Source organism: Bidens hawaiensis, unplaced genomic scaffold, assembly GCF_021521415.1.
Source record: "Bidens hawaiensis isolate Kalapana, Puna unplaced genomic scaffold, B.hawaiensis_p1.1 tig00012729_1, whole genome shotgun sequence".
NCBI classification, from domain to species: Eukaryota; Viridiplantae; Streptophyta; class Magnoliopsida; order Asterales; family Asteraceae; genus Bidens; species Bidens hawaiensis.
The window spans coordinates 602,427-612,934 of record NW_027492054.1 but is presented as its reverse complement, the minus strand read 5'-3'; the positions used below and the strand labels follow the sequence as shown (position 1 = coordinate 612,934).

At 39.0% G+C, this 10,508-nt stretch overlaps 1 pseudogene; it reads left to right on the top strand.

The window, feature by feature from the left end:
* Positions 1-8,837: 8,837 nt before the first annotated feature.
* On the top strand, positions 8,838-10,508 carry LOC143542020 (protein ASPARTIC PROTEASE IN GUARD CELL 2-like; annotated as a pseudogene).

Here is a 10,508-nt window from a genome sequence, read left to right as displayed (position 1 = left end):
CGCGCCAAACTTAAAGGTTGGGAATCCTCATAAACCCATCAGGCCACGCGCCAAACTTAAAGGTTGGGAATCCTCATAAACCCATCAGGCCAAGCGCCAAACTTAAAAGTTGGGAATCCTCATAAACCCATACGGCTTCGCGCCGAATACAAGACCTAACGCGGCTCCGCTCCGTTCAACATGCGCACCACCATGATGCTTGAGCGCAGTCGCATATCATATGCTCACGCATATTACATGTGCTTACGCATCACATGCTCACACATCACATCAGCGCACGCAACATCTGCGCGTGGCGCATGACACAAAGTCTACGCGCACGCGCATGCAACATCTGCGCGTGGCGCGGGACATAAAGTGTACGCGCACGCGCATGCAACATCTGCGCGTGGCGCGGGACATAAAGTCTACGCGCACGCGCATGCAACATCTGCGCGTGGCGCATAACACAAAGCCAAAGCCTATGCGCAAGCGACACAGCAAATGAGAATAGTCTAATCCCAAATCAGGATAAGGACAACCTCATTTAGCAGCAATGAACTAGGGGACTATCGTGGTATACCACCACTGCATTATCACGATGGAAGACATCCGAATCTTAGGGCGGGAGCCTAACAATATCCCAAACGGCCACGCGTCAATGTTCGGCTACGAGTCGCACAAGCACCCATAACATTATTACTATGGCCGTTTGTGCCTCCATTATTATTTTGAAGACAAGCTGGGATAGTCATCCTGCGTAGAAGAGGCCCTTGTGGGCCAGTCATTATCATTATTATTATAGCTCGTAAGCCGCAACTCGCGCAAGCTTCATTACTCTTATAGCTCATAAGTCGCCTCGCGCGCAAGCTTCATTAGTCTTATAGCTCGTAAGTCGCCTCGCGCGCAGGCTTTATTATTCTTATAGCTCGTAAGTCGCCACGCGCGCAGGCTTTATTATTCTTATAGCTCGTAAGTCGCCACGCGCGCAGGCTTTATTATTCTCATAGATCCTTAAGTCACCTCGCGCGCAAGCTTTATTATTCTCATAGATCCGTAAGTCGCCTCGCGCGCAGGCTTTATTATTCTCATAACTCGTAAGCTGCCTCGCGCGCAAGTTATGTTACATTATTATCGAGATGCGCGCTCTACCTTTTATCAGGCCTCGCGCCACTATTGTTATGATGCGTGCTATATCTTATTCATGCCAGGGCACCATCATTATCATAAAGACCACAACATGTCACCATCATGAAGAAAACCTCCCAAAACTCAAAGACAATAAAGACAAGGCCGAAGAAAAGGGAAAAAACCGCCTCATGGCCTAACACACCTCATAAAGTCCAGCGCTCCACCTAGACGCTTGCGCGCCCAGGAGCAACGCTGGACTTGGGGGGCTTGTAGGGGTATGGTACTAAACCCGGTTTTACGACCCTAAATTTATTATGTTTGGCTTATTTTATTATATGGACTAATACAATGTTATTGGGCTGAGGGGGTTTTGTGGAGGTAACCCTAACTGGGCTAGGCCCATTAGGGTACCATGATGGTGGCCATGAGGCTCTCTATATAAGGAGATCTCCACCTCCTTATTAAAGGGTCATGCTCAATAAGAGCCACCACCACTTTTTTGTGTCTGTAAACAAGAGATCTTTGAGATTTCTTAGCAGTCACCTCCACACCCCCGAAAAACCATTGCAGGTCTCAAGCAACCGGAGAAGAAGATCAAGACGTGGTTCGTTCATCTCGAAAATCCGTGGAAACATCGTCATGGATCAGGTCAGATTCATTTCATGCTTAGACAGGGTTAATTTTGATTAAAATCTTATAATTTAATTCAATTTGGCATGCTAAGACGAAGCAAGGTGTTAAAGATTAAATTAAAAATATGTATAAGTATAAAGCAGATGATTGAGTTATGGAGACTCAACTATGGTGTTGGCCGGTTGCCAAACATGCAATCAGAAAAGAAAAATATGCACTTTCATGGTTCGACTAACTGATGTCACATTTATTTCAGGTTGCCATCATGTTTCATTTGGATCTACATATGTTTGCTGCCTCTTTAGACCAAACTGCATCTCACCAACGAAGAATTAAAGTGAGTGGGTTCTTAGTTTTTAACTTTGGATCATAACTATTTTAATATCGTTGCTAAGTTAGGTTTTTATCAACTTTTCTTGGGAATTTGTTTCTTTTCAGGTTCTTAAAACACCATAAGTGAGCTTCACTAATATAGGGCACCTCCAAGGATTAATTGTCCCGGTGTACAACTTCCCACACGTTATGAACCGAGGTTAGTTGGCCTGGTTTTCTAACTGGGGAGGCGATTCATGCTATTAAGATATATGCATATAATATACTATTTGTTTTAATTAAGTTTTAAGTAATACTAGCATCAACATCCGAAGGAATTATCTTTGTGATCCCCGTAGATAAGTCTTGATTTATGTTATTTTTAGAGGTCTTCAATATTCACAAATCACAAATCTGTTAAAAGAGTTATGTAGACGAGTGAGGATAGTTAGCATGATACATAAGGCACCATATGAGTTGTGTGCCTGTGCACTATATGATCATAGTGTTCATTACAAGATATGTGCTTTCAATTGCATCAATTGAGAGATTGTTAGGCTATGTCAACATAAGGTTAGTTGGTTAACAATATCAGCCAAAGTCCATTTTTGCAACATAACTGGTAAACATTTTCTGTTTATTTATTTATTTCTTATTTATCAGTTTTTCGTAACCAATTCTCTTGAAGACAAAAGGTAGTAAAACATGATGCATACCTGTAATGGAGTGAGCACTTGCCCCATTTCATTCGATGGCACAATAACTTAACTAATAGCTACCCGGAAAAAGAAAACATTTTCATGTAACTTATAGTATTGAGCATCCTGCTAGAGATGGTCAAAAAAACCGGTCCGGGAACCGGTTTGCCGGTTTAAACCGGAAACCGGTTTTTAAGAAAACCAGTTTTTTAAAAACCGGTTTGACCGGTTTACAAACCGCCGGTTCGTATTTCGGTTACACGTTTTAGAGTCAAAACCGGTTAACGAACCGGTTATTAAAAAAACCGGTTTTTTTATAACCGGTTATGGAAAAACCGGTTAACCGGTTTATAAAAAAACCGGTTTTTGACCGTTGTGGAAAAACCGGTTAACCGGTTTCTCCATAACCGGTTAACCGGTTAAAAACCGGTTTTTGAACGTTGTAACGGCTATATGCCCGTTTTTTTTTTGACCGTTTTTTTTTTTTACCATTTTACCCCCACAAACATCTATATATAGTTTAGGTTGGGTATTGGTTAGATCACACTCGATTATACGACTCCAAACGCTCTAAACGTTTATTTCATACGCGATTATTTTGTTATCTCACGCTCAATTATACCACATTACCACTCCATACGCTCTTATTTCGTAGTCGATTATCATGGCCTCCCAAAGTGATGCTTCATCCGTCAACATGGGTGCCTCGAACACGGGAGAAACGGTCGTTCGGGTCATCCCCACGAAACGAAACCAAGATGTTTGGCAACATTTCGACCTATGCGAAATGTCTAACGGTAGCCAAAAAGCTCGATGCAAACATTGTTTGAAGTTTTATGGCAAAGATGCAAACTCCACTTTAAAAGCGCATGTACAAAGGCCCTTTTGCAAGGCCTTGAAGGACGAATCGGGAAGTAGTTCGCAGCCGGAGATGACGAATCAAGGAACAGTGTTTACGTACGACCTTGAAGCGGTACGTCAAAAGTTTTCAAACTTTGTGATTCAACAAACACTTCCTTTCAACCACTTCGACAACCCTCAATTCACGGAGATGATGCAAAAGTATGTTCAACCACGCTACCAACACGTAAGTCGTTCGACCCTTAGAAGAGATTGTCTTAAAGCATGGAAAAACGCTAAATCCGAACTAATTTCATACTTTTCAAACTTACAAACTGGTGTAAACTTAACAACGGATGTGTGGTCGGTACCTAATGGTTCGCCCGACTCATACATTTGTGTGACAGCTCATTGGGTTGACCCCGAGTCGTGGCAAATGATGAAACGAACCGTTGCGTTTCAATTGTTTGATTACCCGCACACGGGTAGAAATATTTTTAAACTCTTGGATAAAGTCATTCGACAATACAAGATTGAACATAAAATCTTTTCAATTTCGTTTGATAACGCGTCCAACAATACGGCCGCGGTTGGCCATTTAAAATTAAAGTATAAACTTATTTGTGATGGAGCGTTTTTTCATAGCCGATGCATTGCACATATTATCAACTTGGCCGTGCAAGATGGGTTAAACGTGATCGAAACGCAAAGAAACAATTTTAAAAGAATGTTACGAGATGTTTTTAGCAACAATAAAACATTTTCAAGATACAAAAAATTTTGTGTAGAAGCTAATTGTCAATGGTTGGGGCCAAATTGGGATTGTCCAACAAGATGGAACTCGACTTGTGATATGTTTGAGAAAGCCATCCAACAAAAAGAATCATTAATTGCGTTTCATCAAATTTTGTCAAGTAGGGGTAAATGTGCACCGTACGATCCTAGAAACTGGTTATTGATTGAGATCGTTACGGAGGTCCTTCAAATTTTTAAATCTTGCACAACTAGTTTATCCGGGGTTTACTATCCAACAAGCCCCATTGCTTTACCAAAAATTGCTGTCATGTGCACAAAGTTGAGTGAACTTCATTGTAGGGGTGCACCTTATTTTGATATGGGTGTAAAAATGAAAGAAAAATTTAGAAAATATTTTCAACAACTACCCGCTGTTTTGACATGTGCTGCTGCGTTAAACCCTTGCATCAATGTTGGTGGTGTTGAAGCTTTAATAGAAAAAATTTGTGATGAGCTAGAGTTAAACGACGATCAAAACCCCTATTATAGCCAAACTTTAAAGAATGCTTTCAACACCACCTTGTCAAACATGTATGATGTTTACCTTACAAAATACGGGTCGTCTTCCCAAATTCATGACTCGTTAAGAGCTGTTGCCCAATCCCAATCCCAAACCGACCTTGAAATGGGGATGTACTACATGATTTGGGAAGACGCCGGTAAACGTCAAAAGGTAAACACCCCAAGCAGTGAACAAGGTATGGTGGTACCAACTTTGTGAAACACATGACTCCGGATGAATTTAGAAGTCTTGATTTGCTGGCTTGGTGGAGAGGTAAGGAGGATGAGTTTCCGATCCTCGCCGCCATGGCCAAAGATTTACTAACGGTCCAAGCTTCCACGGTAGCTTCGGAGTCTGCTTTTTCTGTTTCTGGCAGGGTTATATCGATTAGGAGAACTCGACTCACTCCACCAGCTATAGAGATGTCGATTTGCTACAAGGATTACTTGGACTCTTTAGATAGGGCACAACATCAACGCTCACTCGAGGGGGAAATGGAGTATGAGGCGGGCTTGTATGAAGACGAGGTCAATCAAGACACACTCAACCAATGACCGATGAAGAAGCCGCGTACGACGATTACCTAAGGAATAGCTCGGGATCGGGTAGCGAAGAAAATTAGTTAAAGAAACAGCAAACATTGAGGCAAATAATGAGTAAGAAACAGCAAGTTGTTCATGTAATCGTATCTAAGCATTCTTTAATGTTTGTATTTTTGAGTTACGAATATGCGATAACGATTTAATGTTTGTATTTTTAATGTAAAAACTATAAATGAAAGTTATGTGTTTTTAATCTTCCAAGCAAAGAACCCTAACAACGAAAGCAAAGAATGGCTTCGGTCAGTCCGTTTTGCCTTGTAGTTACCGGTTTGTTTATACTGTGAAAAAATAATGGTTATTTAAAAAAAAAAAAAAAAAAAAAAAAAAAACCGGTTAACCTAAAAACCGGTTATTAAAAAACCGGTTAATAAAAAAACCGGTTTATTAACCGGTTCTAACCGGTTTCTAAACCGGTCCTAACCGGTTAGACCGGTTAGGGTTTTGACATACAAAAACCGGTTATTAACCGGTCCGGTTATTAACCGAACCGGTTTTTTTCCGGGCCAAAAAAAACCGGTCCGGTTAATAACCGAACCGGTTTTTTTAAAAAAACCGATTTGTGCACCTCTACATCCTGCTCAAAATTACTTTTGCAGTTTTGCCTAAACCACTTGCAGGTATAAGGAGCTACGCATTAATGGACCTATTCAACAACCAGACAACGGTACGTACATGATGCTAAATTACATTCACAACAACCACCCATTTAACATAAAGTACTGTTATCGTGTCACTGATAAAGAGACGGTAAGTCAGCTGCATCGGAACCGTAACAGAGGTAAATGCTCCAGACATACCACTGCAATTTTCTTCAACAAAACCTTTTGCAACCCACATCATCAGTCAGGTAGCAGCAACAACATGGCATGCAAATACATAGTTGTGGATAACCCTAAAGTTGTAAGCATGTAAGATAGCAACTCCGCTAGGAAGATAGTAAAATGTTGGGATTCAAGTCATGTTAAATGCTACCCTTATACTTTCTCAGCTGTTTATGTAGTTAAACTACCAGGTTTAACAAAGATAACATTATGTTCGTATTTCCCGCAAGTAGTACGATATAGAAAAAAAATAAAGGCCGGCGCAACGTGCCGGGTAAATATCTAGTTAAAACTAAATGTATAATGCTTATGTGATTTACATATTTTCCACCTAAAATTGATTATTTATTGTTAAGAGGTTTTCTATGAAAATATTAAGTAACATTATGGCAAATCGCTGATAATGCATTTGCTTTTGAATAATAAGTAACACTTTCTATTAAACAAAGAAAATAAAGTAAGAAGACAAATATATATTTATCTATCTATACTAATATTTTATAATCTTCTAGTAAAAGTTAACTTTTTGGCTTAATGATGGCTCAATAATTGAAATATTTGTGCATCTTATGTAGTCCATATTCTTCATATTATTTGTTTTTCTTATCTTCCCACTCAAAGAAAACTTTTCATTTTTTGTGAATAATTGACTGTTTTCGTTTTTGGTAAGTAAATAACTATTTCTTTTTTCTTGTCTTATTTATTTGTGCCCAATTCATTTTTGTTTTTGTCTTATTTAATCACTGAATTATTCGAATTGATACACTTTTGTTATATTTAGTTTGATTACTGTATCCATCTCACCGCAAATAAATGATATAAATACTATGAGTTTTAAGAATTATATTTGTTAGTTGAAAAACAAAAATGATCTGTAGGTAATACTCATGTGTTGTTACAGACGTAGACAAAGCTCGTAAACTTGGGATGATAGCTTTTAGCCTCAATGGCTCATTCATACTTCTAAAAGTTGGAATTATCAAACCGAAAACATGCTTTTTCATAATCTTTACGCATACATTTAACTAGTTGGGTTAAACTAGTAAGTTATGGTTGAACATGCTAACCAGGTAATGACTGAAGCGGATATATCATCTTCGTAGCAAATGATTAGATCTAGTCATCTAGATTTCAAACCAAAAGAAGTCACTATTGAATTAATAGAAACATGAGTAGATAAAGCTAACTTGTAATTTTGTAATAATGAAAAGGTAAATATGATCTTTTTTTATCTTTATATTGACATAGCAACATATGATATCTACAAAATAGTAGAATTTGCTTTAGGTTTTTCTTTGGGAGGACACATTAGAATAAATATATTCAGTGGCTAATTTGATTTAATTTTGTGCCACCATGGTTGAAAGCAGCAGTTAGTGGATTAGTTGATACATCCATCATCCATGCTTCTTCAAAAGTTTGATTAAATTAAATTTATTTAAAAAGTACTAAATTAAATAATATACAGCAAACAAAATAGTATTTGTTAAATGTTGATATTAAATGTTAATTTTCTTAAGAAAAACAAGTATATTACGTCTTGATTAATTTATATGCGCGCAAACGGTTTTTCTTTTCAAAGAGCCACAAGCTGCGGAATGCATAAAAATTTGCATTAAAAATAATAATAACAATTATTATTATTATTATTATTATTATTATTATTATTATTATTATTATTTCAGTGTAAAGGTATTGATGTCTCGGTATCTTTTAATTAGAGAAAAAACATTATGCGTTATCATACCATTTCTTTTTCTCTAGATTTTGCTTACTTTAGATAATTGGTTTAATTATTTTTTCTTCTATTAGAAAACATAGATTTAGATAGCTAAATCTAAGGGAAAAGTATTCTCTAAAATGTGTTTTCCTTTTTCTATATCTTGAAATCTCTAGCTCCCTTTATATATTTCAGTTATTTCGATCAAACCTAAGATCTTTGAAATAGCCTAATACACACATGTTGCAATCAAGAAACAACGTTTTTTTAATGAACTTTTGTATTATAAACAAGAGAGGAACGGCAATAGATGAGACTCGCGAACAACTTACAAATGACTACCAAATTTGATTAAGTACTTATGTTATTCTTTCTAAATTATTATTAACAACACTACCTTTTTTATTACCTCGAAAACCTTATCGTATTCTAGACTACTGGTTGTATTGACAAGTTATCATTAGTATATATGCGACCAATCCGAATCGAAAACTTGATCGATGATTTGATATCCGAGCACCTAACAAAACCGCGTTTTAGAAAAAAAAAATTGAATACACTGCTAACTACAACTACCAAAACTAGAAAACTCTAGCTCTACTAATTATATTTATAACCACTCTAATACTCTTAACAAATACTTGGTATTCAATAACTTTATACATGTTATAAAATATATACTTTCTTACTCTAGTTGTATATGGTTATACTATATTATTTATTTTATTATTACTTTTGTATAATATTAGTTGAGGAAACTCTTTATATACACCATGAGTTAATGCTTGTTCCATAAGCCATTGTAACAAAAGCAACACCATGAAGAGAGCCTTCATGCTAATTACAGTAGGGACGGTCATAATATTATTTCCACCACTCGCCACCCTCACCACCGTCGCAGCATCATCGTCCCATCCATCTCATCATATCCTCACTGTCCATGAAATCATACACACAATAAAATCAGCCTCCCACAAACCCCAAACACAACTCTTTGACCATGAAGTATTGGAACCCGACCAGTCCCGTGACAACAAACGGTGGAGGCTTAACCTTGTACACCGTGACAGGCTGTCGGAGCACCATGGTGGTCATAGGCGGCAGGTGGAAGCTCGGTTGAAGAGGGACGTGAAAAGGGTGGCGGTTTTGAATAGTAGGATAGTGAATGGTAGTCATGACACCATGGGTGGTGGAGAACGGCGGTTTGAGGTGGCGGATTTTGGGTCGGAGGTGGTTTCGGGTATGCAACAGGGAAGTGGAGAGTATTTTGTGAGAATCGGGGTGGGAAGTCCCGTGCAGAGTCAATACATGGTGGTTGACTCTGGTAGCGATGTTGTGTGGGTCCAGTGCGTGCCATGCAAGCAATGTTATCAGCAGTCAGACCCGGTGTTTGACCCGGCTAGCTCGGCTTCTTTTGTAGCCGTGTCTTGTGGGTCTGCTGTTTGTGAACATGCTGACACAGCGGTTGGATGTCGTGGTAACGGTGGTGGTAGGTGGTGCGAGTACGAGGTTTCGTATGGGGACGGGTCCTACACGAAGGGAACGTTGGCCCTCGAGACGCTAACCTTTGGCGATACCTTTGTTCAAAAGGTTGCCATTGGTTGTGGTCATAGAAACCAAGGGTTGTTTATAGGAGCCGCTGGATTACTTGGCATCGGTGGTGGATCGATGTCATTAGTGAGTCAACTTGGTGGTGCATCTGATGGTGCGTTTAGCTATTGTCTTGTTAGTCGGGAAACTGGTTCTCCAGGCTCACTGGAGTTCGGGAGAGAGTCTCTCCCGACAGATAGTGCGGTTTGGGTCCCACTACTAAGAAACCCGAGAGTCCCTACTTTTTATTACGTGGGACTTTCAGGTCTTGGTGTGGGAGGGGTTCAGGTGAGCATACCTGAACCCATATTTGAAATGAGTGATATGGGTCATGGAGGAGTCGTGATGGACACCGGGACAGCCGTCACCCAGACTTCCCACTGTCGCCTATACTGCTTTTCGTGACGCTTTCATCGCACAAACCACCAACCTACCTAGTGCTCCACCTGATAGCCTGTTTGACACGTGTTACGACCTAAACGACTTTGTCACCGTTCAAGTCCCCACAGTTTCATTCTACTTTACAGGTGGACCGATTTTAACACTTCCAGCTACAAATTACTTAATTCCAATGAATGAGATGGGGAAATTTTGTTTTGCCTTCGCCCCGACTTCATCAGGGTTATCAATTATTGGAAATATCCAACAAGAAGGCATTCAGATTTCTTTTGATTCCGCAAACGGGCTTATGGGATTTGGACCGAATGTTTGTTGATCACTAAAAACATATATGCTGTCATATGTCATGAAATACCTACATTTGTGACACTTAGGTTGTCTCAAATGACTATATAATAGTTAGTACATATTAGTAGTTCATGGTATTTGTGTACGAATGAATATTAGTTGCGTTTGTGCTTATTGTATCATGGTCACTTTGTTTCC